Source organism: Microtus ochrogaster, unplaced genomic scaffold (assembly GCF_000317375.1).
Source record: "Microtus ochrogaster isolate Prairie Vole_2 unplaced genomic scaffold, MicOch1.0 UNK122, whole genome shotgun sequence".
Lineage (NCBI taxonomy): Eukaryota > Metazoa > Chordata > Mammalia > Rodentia > Cricetidae > Microtus > Microtus ochrogaster.
In genome coordinates, this window is record NW_004949220.1 from 106234 (window position 1) to 118715 (window position 12482).

The 12482-nt window shown below is 42.1% G+C and overlaps 1 protein-coding gene across 5 annotated transcripts in view; it reads right to left on the bottom strand.

The window, feature by feature from the left end:
- Kbtbd3 (kelch repeat and BTB domain containing 3) overlaps positions 1-12482 on the bottom strand; it is a 48411-nt gene that overhangs the window by 25381 nt on the left and 10548 nt on the right. For 4 of the 5 annotated variants that reach the window (XM_005371699.3, XM_026778286.1, XM_026778285.1 and 1 more), the window contains exon 2: positions 1575-1719. The exons of the other annotated variant lie outside the window; for it this stretch is intronic. The gene's annotated coding sequence lies outside the window, so the exon portion shown is untranslated. The remainder of the gene's footprint in view (positions 1-1574; positions 1720-12482) is intronic. 5 annotated transcript variants of the gene reach the window in all.

The following is a 12482-nucleotide window of genomic DNA, read 5'->3' on the forward strand; positions in this document are numbered from 1 at the left end:
AGGGTGGGAGGAGGGGGAGGGAAATGGGAGGCTGGGAGGAGGTGGAAACTTGTTTTTTTTCCTTTTCTCAATAAAAAAAAAACAAAAAAATAAACAAAAAAAGATATGTCTAGATTGTTAAAAGGGAATCATGAGGAATTTGTGGCTTTTCCTTTAACTTGTCAAGGTCACTGCTAGCCTCTTGGCCCCCTCCTTCCAGTGCACACAAGCCTCAGTTCTCTAGTTCCCATCTAACCCTGGAAATCTTTCTGCTGTCCTTTCACCTGCTTTCTGGGAGCCAGTCTTGACTGTTGAGGTAACTCCCACCTCCAGTACCCCAAAGACTGGCTACTTTTTTTTCCCTGCACCCATTTTCATTCATTATAGAAACAGGCTTGTTCACTTGAAGTTCATACTGTCTAGAACATTCCTGCTCTCTGAAATCAATGCCAAACTTAAAGAGTAGCTCCTTTAATCCCAACACTTTGGAGGACAAGACAAGTGGATCTGAATTGGAGGCCAGCATGGTCTACAGAGCAAGTTACAGAACAGTCAAAGCTACACAGAGAAACCTTGTCTCTACAAATAAGACAAATAAACAAAGCAGTTTTACATATAAGATCTTCATAAGGCAATGCTAAAAAAAGTTGCTACAATAAATTGAGATCAATTCTGAGACAGGGCCTCACAACGTTGGCTAGCTTTGAATTGAAGGAGACTTCTGCCTATAACTCTATTATAACATGATTGTCTGGTCTAAAGGAACTCCAATTTCCCAAACTATAAAAGTCAGTTCATAGTCCAGAAATGAGCTGAACCTGAGGATTTGTATTAGCTAGATAAAAGCCAGCATCCATCAGGAATTGTTAACCCGGTTCCCATCTATCATTTCCCTTACCTCTGGGAGAAGGAACATATGGCTACCTATCAGCATATCAAAAGAACATGCTGGTCTCAGGTTCCTTCAATATCTCCTGTACCTTTTTTATATTTCAAAGTCCACACTAGCATTCTAGTCCTTCTCATCTCCTTGACCCTAAACTCCCTCCAGCTCCTGGGCTTCCCTTCCCTCAGAAACTCCTTGTAAGACACTTGAGGCACAGAAGAGGCCAGGCCCCTCCCCTGAAGATCTCCCACTGCCAGGTTTTACTCACAGAATACTCTAAATGTCCTAATGGCGGCACCCAGGCTTCACCCAAGAGAGTAAAAGGCCCAAACTCTACATGCAAAATCCTACCAATCTCCACCTTGGAAAGTTTCACCCTGAAAAGGTTCACTCCTCACCCCACCCAGAAGAAATTCTATATAAGACCCACCTTTTTCTCAGTTCTCTGCTGTTTCTCACCCAAGTAGAGGCAGCCCCTCCATTGGTTTTTTTCTCTCCCAATAAATCTCTTTTGTGAAGTTTGTTTTGTGCTGTGATATTGTGGTACTCTTTGGCTTCTCATTGCCAAGTCACCTTCCCATCAGAGATGTAATGCTTACATTTTTTGCTGAAACCTGGGATAGGCTCTCCTAGTGCCTGCATTTCCCTTCTGGGTCTAAGCTGCACTGGGACCCTAGCTTCATCTCCAGTCCACCCACAACAGACTCACCTTCAGGCTCACCAATCTTTTGGTATCCCATTCACCAGTGGCAATTACATAAGTTTCCCCTTTGGTTGGTGTAAACATTTCCCAATCTGAGGAAGTGACCATTGAGCATCTGGTACTTCTCTGGCACTCTTGGAGGTAGAGGTACCTGTAATGGTAAAAGTAAAATGCTGCTGATCCCTGGAGGCAGGCCATGAGCTATGTGGTGGCAGACAGCAAGCGGGGGGGGGGGGTCACAAGAAAAGACAGTCCCAGGCACAGATAACACCTAAGACCACAAGGAAAGACAGACAGATGGGGTACACCACGAGGACACAGCACAGGTCTCCAAAGGTGGCTGGTTATGGGCAGCGAGCCACGCGGCAGGCAAGAAACAGAGACATGGATTGGAATGCAATGCAGGGTGAGGTTGGATATTTATTTAGTGGGTTAAGGAAAGAAGGGGAGAAGAGAAGAGCAGAGAGGCAGAGAGAAAGAAGAGGGAACAGGGAGAAGCTGCCTCTTCGAGAGGGAGATAGAAAAGGAAGGAATTCAAGCTGGAAGTAAAGATCAACTTGCTTGGCTGAAGGGGGATGGGAGTAGTCATGGCTGTCTCTTAAAGGAACAGGACATATCATTACATTCCCATCTTTTTTTATAATAAAAAGGCGGGAGGTTAGGCACCACAGGTTAAAAAAATTGGGACAGCGGATTCTCAAGACTGCTTCCTGTTTATTTGTGGGCATCGTCTTTGAGGGGGACCTGAGAAAGTTGGGTGCTGGTCAGAACCTGGCATAGCTGGTTTCTTTGATCCTGTCTGAAATTTGTGGTAACAAAATATCTAGTGTTTCTTACACCTGTTTAAGGTATTGGCAGAAAAGAGGATAAAGTTAAGTTTTGGAAAATAAAATTATTAGGACAAGAGAATTGAGAGGGGTGTACCTGACCTGTTTAAGGTGGATCTTTCAATTTGGCTCCCTGGAATTCACAAAAATTCTTTGGGTTTGTGAAAACGTAAGTTTTAGATATATACATTGTATAAACAGTAGCATATTTATGTCAAAATGACTATGACAGATATTTTTCCATAATGAAAAGTATCTTTAAGACTATGAAAGGCAGCAGGAGAGAAATTTAATAGCATGCACTTGTCCTCATACCTTTATAACCTGCAGGTACACACCTTAATAACTTGTATTTGCAATTTGCTAAAATTTGTTTGATGCGGTTGTCCTTTTAAACTGACAAAACCTCTCAGCTGTCGAACTGCATCAGAGATCTTTGAGAAGGATACAATTTTACTTGAGTTATTGATTAAAAAAACGACAGAGAGCTTACTTGGTTGGCACCTAGAGCTACTCTTCAGGGTCCTCCATGGTCACAGAGGGTTGTATTTGCCTTCTGTTGTTTAGTGCAGGGCCTGCCAGGCTCCAGAAGATTCAGTGGGCTAAGAAATCTGTAGGAAGACAAGCCTACCTTGATCTGAGCAGCTAGGCTGTCAATTCCAGTGACTCTGTCCAGTGTCTGGAGATCTTCAGTTTAGATGAAAGGCAGTTTTTCCCAGTAGTCAGCGCTTGGCAGTTGAAGCAAATTGTGGATGGGTGTTATTTTGTGCCCATTTGTCTTTTGTCTTCTTTGAAAGAGATAAGAGTGTTGCTGCTAGGGGCCAACCTGTCTCTTTTTGTTATAAAAAGTTTTTTAATAATTAAATATTTAAACACCACATTCCCTAGACTCTGAGCAGTTGAGGGTCATTTATCAGGTATAGCTACAGTATAGAATCTGCCTGGAGAGCTGGGCCCAAGCTTGACTGTACTAGCTTTCAACTTAACAGGTAAGATTTATACTTATAAAACAAGAAGAAAAAACTGCTTGCAATAGAAGGTTAACGGCAGAACTGACAATAATAGAGAACATCTTAATATATTTTAAATGAGGGTTAGATTAAATAGAAAGTATTTTTGTAATAGACTTAAAAATACATACCAATTTAAAATATGAGACTTAATGTTTTTGTAGTCTGAAATGAGATGTAATGAACAGACAATTTTAACATTCAACAGTAAACATAGGTGCATTTAAATTACATGTATGAACACATACACACAGAGTGAACAGAAATTGGATGAAGTAGATGCTCTTGGTCGGCCCTACCAAAGGCATGCCACTGCACAAAACACACAGTCAGGTTCATCAACACCCAACCTGTAGAGAAAAGACATTTTCCCATAGGCTTTGTAGAGCCGTTGCTCTCTAGCCTCTGGCTTCCCAGTCGCCTGGACTGGGGCTAGTCAGCTTCATTAACATCCCTCCTGTAGATAAATGTTCGTCTACAGGCCTTGCAGTGTTCATTTGTTGTTTTCATGGGTTTTCACATTTTCAGCTATGGAATATAAACCCTGAAACTATCAGCCACCCACCTGTAAATACTGCTGGTGTCACACTGGCTCTGCTTTTCCTCAAACTATCCCGGCCACCACTACCTCTGGTCCTTTGGAAACTGACAATATTAGTTGGGTCCTCCAGGCAGCTGTTTACAATTCTAACCTTTGTTCCCCACCATAGGTTTTGGTACATCGGCATGGCAACAGGATGAATCACACCTCTAGATCACTCTTGTTATTATGTTTAAAATTCCTGCGGCTCAAAAAATGTGGCTTCTCCATGCAACATGTGACTGCCACCATTTTGACTAAGGTGAGGTGACCTTACTGCCATCTTAACTGAGGTCAGGTGACTTCACTGCTATTTTAACTGAGGGCCAGATCAGGTAACCAAGTCCTTCCAGCTTTACTGAGGTATTCCCTGCCTGATCCCCAGAGCTGACTCCGTTACATGTGTGTTTTGTGCAGTAGCATGCCCAATATTTTTCTTCACCCAATTCCTATTCACTGTATGTGTGGATACATGGAACTTAAATATACATATGTTTACTGTTAAATGTTATAATTGTCTGTTCATTGTATCTCATTTCAGACTATAAAAACAATAAGCCTCATGTTTTAAATTGGTATATACTTTTAAGTCTCTTACAAAAATACAGTATAATATATATTAAGCTGTTCTCTACTATTGTCAGTTCTGCTGTTAACCTTCTATTGCAAGCAATTTTTTCTTTCTGTGTTTTATAAGTGTAAATCTTACCTGTTAAGAGCCAGTACAGTCGAGCACAGCCCCAGCTCACTAGGCAGATTCTATACTATAATTAGAACTCATCTATATCCGTTAAATAGCTCTCAACTGCTTAAAGATCTGGGGAATATGACATTTATATATTTAACTATTAAAAGACTTTTCACAACAAAAAGAGAGGCTGGCTCCTAGCAGCAGCACTCTATTTCCTCGAAAGAAGACAGAAGACAAATGGGCACAAAATATCATCCATCCGCAATACGCTTCAACTGCAAAGCACTGACCACTGGGAAAAACTGCCTTTCATCTAAACTGAAAATCTCCAGACACTGGACAGAGTCACTGGAACTGACAGCCTAGCTGTTTAAGTCAAGGTAGGCTTGTCTTCCTACAGATTTCTTACCCACTGAATCTTCTGGAGCCTGGCAGACCCTGCACTAAACAGCAAAAGAAAAATACAACCCTCCGTGACCATGGAGGACCCTAAGGAGTAGCTCTAGGTGCTAACCAAGTAGGTTCTCTGTCGTTTTTTTAATCAATAACTCAAGTAAAATTTTATCCTTCTTAAAGATCTCTGATGTAGTCTGACAGCTAAAACTTGGGTTTTCACAAACCCAAAAAATCTTGTGCGTTTCAGGGAGCCGAATTGAAGGATCTACCTTAAACAGGTCAGATATACCCCTCTCAATTCCCTGGTCCTAATTTTTTTCCCCTAAATGTAACTTTGTCCTCTGTTCTGCCAATACCTTAAATGGGTGTAAGAGACACCAGAGATTTCCATACTATAAACATTGGACAGGAGCAAAGAGACCAGCTACGCCAGGATATGACCAGTCCCCAGCTTTCTTAGGTTCCCCTACCCCAAGATGATACCCACATATAAGCAGGAGGCAGTCTTGAGAATCCGCAGTCCCAATTCCTTTAACCTATTGTGCCTAACCTCCTGCCTTTTTATTATAAGAAAGAGGTGGGAATGTAATGGTTTGTCCTGTCCCTTTAAGAGACAAACCCTGTCCACTTCCTTCCCTGCCCATCAAGGCAAGTGAATCTTCCTTCTGCTTTCAACCTGAGCTCCTTCCTTTCTCTCCCAAAGCAGCTTCTCTTCTCCTCTCTCCCCTCTTCTTTCTCTTCCCCTCTCTCTCTGCTCTTCCCCTTCTCTCTTCCTCTCCCCTTTTCCCAACCCTTCCATAACCCACTAAATAAATACCCATTTTCTCTGCATAGTGTGTCTATCCGTTTCTGTCTCTCCCATACTGTGGCTCTTTGTGAAACTGGCTGAACCCCTGTGGTTTCCTACCTGCCACTGCCCTAAACTACCCACAGTTGCCTGCTGCCCCCCACCCAGGGAACAGAACCATTTTATTTCTACCATCATAATAACACCAGAGTTGGTAGTTAAAAAGCTACACATAGGTAATCTTAAAAGAAACATGTGGCTTGCTGTCATCTTAGCTGTTGTCCCCTCATTTGGGTGTCTGATAGTCATATTTTCTAGGGTTGGATAGGATGATTTTATCATGTCACTCATACCCAGCTTGATTAAAAGTGCCCACATGACATAAGCCAACCAAGAAACAAAAAACTTCATCTAGCTGTGCGGCCTAAACCAGCTGATGCTACTATTTTCAATCACACTAACAAGCCTCAGCCCACAGTCCCTTATCTTCCTCTCCAGCCTTTCTAGCAAACCCATCTCCCTCCTCAGCAACAGGCTGCCCACCCAGTCAGGACTGAGGATGTTTCCAACCAGCAACCCTGAATGGAATTACAGTAAACAAATGGGGCATCCTTGCTAGAGATTAATTTGCAACTTGCATCCTAGCTGGTCTTCACAAGGCCACCCTTAAAATGGTAAATCATGAAAAAATCCAAGTGGTCATTCAGGACAAATATGAAATCCCATCTCAATTCCTACACTGACTTACAAAGGTCCTCATAATATACCAACCTGGATCCTGAGTGAGACGTTAGATGAAAAACAACTCCTTATAATATACTTCTCCCCAGAATTTTCCTACTATTAGGGCCTAATTTATACATCTAAAGAAAGTACCCATGATTCCACATGCAGAAGTCTTAGCAATGGCTTTTGAGGTGTACCGGGGAGAGATGAAAAAGCCTGAAAGCAAAAATACCTGATTCTGGCTAAAGCCTTTCAAGGGGCCAATAACAACCACATAGGCTCCCTGATCTTCCAAACCACTTGAACCTCAGGGTTCCTGTTTCAAAGGCAGTTAGGAAGGTCACAAAACCCAAGCCTGTCTGAACCCATGCAAATCACTTGAACCATCTTTAAGGTGCATCAAGAAGGGTACATGGGGTATTTACTGGTGTCATGTCCTTTGAAGCATGGGGGCATCAAGCCCAGGTGGCCCTTCAGATGACCTTCTAGATCTGGCAATGGACAACTGAGAGAGGCCTGTGCTCCCTTGGTCTGATCACTGCCATCTCTGACTGGAAGCCTTGGCTAGATATAGTATCAGGGTGACTTAGCTCTCTTGTAGACACTGAAACTACCTACTTAGTGGAATTTTAGGAACCCACCTCTCTTTCTTGTTCCTCTATTGCCAGAGCAGGGAAACAGTCTCATGAAACCACACCAAATATCACCAAGGGTCCATACCCACTCTCTCTGCACAGTCTCGGGGGACTTAAGCCTCTTAATTTTGACCTCTAAGAAAGAATCTTCTGTAGCCCATTTCTTCCTCCTTTCATACATCCATATTCTTGGGACACGCGGTAGTGGTGGTGGGGAGATTATGACAATGGAACCTACCATTTGTTTCAGGATCTCTGACTAATCAACTCTGCAGTGGTTCCCCTTTACCCCACAGTAGTAGCCCCTTATACTCTCCTCTCTACCATTCCCTCAGATACCTCCCACTTTTCTATCCTAGCCCCCAAAGACCTCTTTTCCATACCTCTTGTTCCCCAGTCAGAAACACCTTTGCCTTTACTTGGACTGACCCGGACACTCATCTTTCCATTCAACTTTCTGGACAGTCCTACCCTAGGGTTCTGGAATATTCCACATCTATTTGGCCAGGCCTAACTTATTAAGCCTCTGACTTATTCTCTCCCGGCTCTGTTCTAGAAGTCACAGATTCTCTATGCCCCCCTGCACAGAATTCTCTCTTGCCTTCCAGCTCCCACTTGGAGTTTATAGAAACTCCCTCCAGCAGAGTTTGTTTTGTGACCCTTCCTCTCTTCCCCCACAGACTTCGGTTTATTAAAATCTCACTCCGATACTACAAACTTCTTGGTCTTAAAAAATTTGGTGACCTAAATTGGCATGTTTAATTTTCAGTGGTGGCAACTTCTACCACTGCACTAACAAATGATCTGAAAATTTTTTATAGCTAAAATTGTTCTCTTCTTTCTCTTCCTAACATATAGAAGGATAGCTCTTTCATATAGATGTTTATTGTTCAACAGACCACCCACCTTTAATCAAAAGCTTGTCCTAATAGGGTCAGAAATCTATATCAGGCTACCAAAGGCTGATTCATTCAGTTCCCTATAATTTCCTTGTTTATCTTTCCTTTACCGGGACATACCCCCGTGCTTACTTTTTCTATTTCTGTGTGATAATTCCTGTCCTGAAAATAAAAATTAAAAAACCACATCAAATAGGGTTTATGATCAGATTTAAAAAACAATACTTGTTTAATAAAATATTAAAGCTTTACCTCCACGTATTCATACAGGAAAGTACTTCATACTGTAGCCAAACTTTGTAATATGAGTCAACTAGGTGGTAGTAGTTTTAAAAAGACATGAAGGGGTCATGGAGAGAAACTGAGACTTGGCACCATGTGGCAGGACTGAAGTTCCTAAAGAGAGCCCAAGTGAAGCTACTAGTGAAAATGCATTCCATTTGCAATGAGGGTTGAAGACAGTGTTATGAATGTCTAAGAATACAAAAGCTTCAGTAAGTTCCAAGGGTCTAAGAAAGTGTATAAATGTCTGAGGATACAAAAGCTTAAGTTCTGAAGGTATAGGAAAGTATTTTAAGGCATGTAAATGAAGGTTCTGAAGGCACAGAAAGTGATTTAAGGTAACAAAAACTGTTGCAGATTTCTCCCCCACACCCCATACTACTGTTATATTAATGTTTCAAAGGTTTAGGAAACCTATACTTAATTGTTCAAGAAGACCACTCACATGGTGGGGTATTGAGATTATTCACAAGCATCTTGCCAAAGGGAAATACTTGTCCCTATTGAAACCTAAATTGATGTCTAAAACATCTGTCCCTTGTGCTTGCTCTCTCTATGACCAAACTAGAGATTATTGTGGATGTTGGCCAGAGACTTATGAAGGATGTCCTTATAGGTCTTGTAAGAGATATGATGCATAAAAGTATTCTACCTTTTATGCAAAAGAACCAATCTTTTATATTCTAATTAATGTTATTTATAATACCCCAGATGGGATCCAGGAGTCTTGGTAAACTTTACTACAGCATTTATCACAGTCACCCATTAAGTAAAATCAAAATATAGAGGGTATACATCCCATTCTCTCAACCCCTAAGTATAGACAGGTAGAAGAAGTGGTCCAAAGGACCTCAGAGGTCCTTACATCCCTAATAACATCCCTCTTTCATGACACTAATCACATCTCCCTCTCATTTCAAACCTTAACCTCTACTTATCAGCTATTGAATAATGATCTGCCTGACTGCTTTGGAGAATACTGGTTGTGTCCCTCCTGGGTCATACTTATGACCATTTTTTGTGGCCTTAGTCATTATTAGACTTTCTCACAAATTCTTAACTGCTCTAAACCAAATATCACTATCACCCTTTATCCCCCATCTCTCTCCTTAGTATCACAGACTGCTTTAACTCTTTAGGAACATGGTTTGTGGGCACACTGGACTTGACACTGCAGTAATTCCTTAATTCTTAGTACTATCACCCAGCTCCTATGCCCAAACATTTACAGTGACTCAATTCTCTGTGGCACCCACATTTATCACTGCCTGCCTGCTGGGTGGTCTGGGACTTGTGCCTTGAAGCTCCTGTTTCCAAACTAGAGGTGATACCTTGTAGTACAATTAATAAAAACCCAGGGACAGAAATTGGGGTTCTATATGAAGGTCACAAAAACAAAACAGGCACCCACTGTCTCTTACCTCTACCTCAGTCCAAAATGGTGATGCTGCCTTCAGGAATCTCAGAATAAGACTGTCTGTGAGAGCTGTCTCCTCCCATCTTATATTAATCTCTAGGGCTGGGATTAAAGGTGTGCATCACTACCACCTGATGCTATGTCAAACTAGTGTGGCCACTTGGATTAATGGTGGAGTTCCTGTTCCTGCACTGAGGATACCCACCCAGAGGGGTGAGTGTGCACCCGCCCAGCCGGAGGGGAGTGCACAGCACCTCCACCTCCTGCTGCAGCGGCTTCTTGGCACTGCACAACCTTCCCCATCCCCCAAGTTCACTCTTTTGTCTGCGGGGTCCTTCGAACTCCAAGAGTCCTGTCCCTGGTTTCACCAAGCCTGCGAGCAGCAAGCTAGGCCTTTTGTCTGCGAGCAAGGGGCCCTGATCCTGTAACAGAAGATCCATCAGAGGGGTCCCTGGCCAGCAAGGGGCCCTGATCCTGTACCAGAAGATCCATCGGAGTGCATCTGATGGAAGAGATGGGCAGGTGTCAATACAAGAATTCCTTCAACAATCTGAAAAACAACATGGTAACACCAGAACCGAGCAAACATACAACAGGAAGACTTGAACACCCTAATCCAGAAGAAGTGGAAAAAATTGACATCATGAAAGCAATAGAGTCCCTTAAACAGGATGTGAAAAACTCCCTTAAAGAAATGGATGAGAAGAATAACAAAAAGTATGAAGAATGGAGTAAATCCGTAAAAGATACCCTAGGAAACCAAGAAAAAACAATCAAACAGATAATGGAAACAGTTCAAGACTTGAAAACTGAAATGGAGGCAATGAAGAAAACAAAAACCGAGGGCCAGCTGGGTATGGAAAATCTAGGTAAATGAACATAGATGACAGAGACAAGCATAACCAACAGAATACAAGAGCTAGAAGAATCTCAGACTGAAGACACCATAGAGAAAATAAATGCACTGATCAAAGAAAACAGCAAATCTAAAAAAATCTCATCACAAAACATCCAGGAAATCTGGGACACAATAAAAAGACCAAACCTAAGAATAATAGGGGTAGAAGAAAGAGAAGAATTACAGCTCAACGGCCCAGAACATATATTCAACAAAATTATAGAAGAAACTTTCCCAACCTAAAGGATAATCCTATGAAGGTTCAAGAAGCATACAGAACACCAAATAGACTGGATCAAAAAAAAAATCCCCTCACCATATAATAATCAAAACGCAAAACATACAGAATAAAGAAAGAATATTAAGAGCTGCAAAGGAAAAAGGTCAAGTAACTTATAAAGGTAAACTGATCAGACTTACACCTGACTTCTCTATGGAAACCATGAATGCCAGGTCTTGGATAGATGTGCTGCACAAACTAAGAGACCAGGGATGCAAGCCCAGACTGCTATACCCGGCTAAGCTTTCATTCACCATTAATGGAGAAAACAAAATTTTCCAGGATAAAAACAAATTTAAACAATATGTAGCCACAAATCCAGCCTTACAGAAAGTAATAGATGGAAAATCACAAACCAAGGAATCCAACAATGCCCAAAATAACTCAGACATCTAGCGACCCTTCACCAGAACAACTCAAAGAAGGGAAACACACGAACTCTACTACCAAAAAAAAAAAAAAATAACCGGAGTTAACAACCACAGGTCATTAATATCATTTAAGATCAATGGACTTAATTCACCTATAAAAAGGCAAAAAGATTGGATACAAAATCAGGATCCAACATTTTGCTGTTTACAAGAAACACATCTCAACCACAAAGACAGACATCTACTCAGAGTAAAGGGCTCAATGTCCCTGCCAGCAAGAGAGCTTCAGCAGTCTGTGCTTGCAAACCGCAAGAACCGCCTGCGTAAAAGAGTCAGAGTTTGCCCAGGCAGGATAACCCAGAAAGCCAGCATTTTTAAACAGCGCAGCTTTTTTCCTGCTATGACTGAAAACCGAAAAGCATGTGTTCAGCTTTTCGTCAACACCGTTTAAGTGTTTCATGGCAGGACCTCTTAATGAGCTGCAGGGTTTTGCAGCTAAAAGCGAGGCCAGGAAGCCTCTCTTAGATGAGAGCGCTTGCTTGCCTCTAGCAAGCAGAGCAGAACTGAGAAATTGCTGCTACCAAGAAATCAGGCACAATGCTTTCATTTTGTTCTAGAATTACTTCCCAAGCTGTCTCAGGCTTTATGTGAAAGCAGTTGTCCACGTGGGCGCCATTTGTAGTAATAGGGAGCGGCGGGGCTGTGTCCCCGGCTGCCTGCTAGCTTATGCCCCGAAATAACAACACACAAATTGTATTCATTTAAACACTGCTTGGCTCTTTAGCTCTAGCCCTTACAGGGTAATTCTGATATCCCGATCAACCCATCTCTAATAATCTGTGAGCACCGGTCTTACCGGGAAGATTCTAGCCTACATCCATTCTGGGTCGGAGCTTCATGGCGTGTGTCTGCTAGGGAGCAGGGAGCATGTCGTCTCTGCTCCAGACAACAGAGCTGTCGAGTCTCTGTCTGAGGTGTCTTACCCCACTTTCTCTTCCTCCCAGCATTCTGTTCTGTTTTCTCCACCCACCTATGTTCTAAGTTATGAGCCCAAGCAGTTTGTTTATTACTTAACCAATGAAATCAACAGATTGATATATGACACTCCCACATCA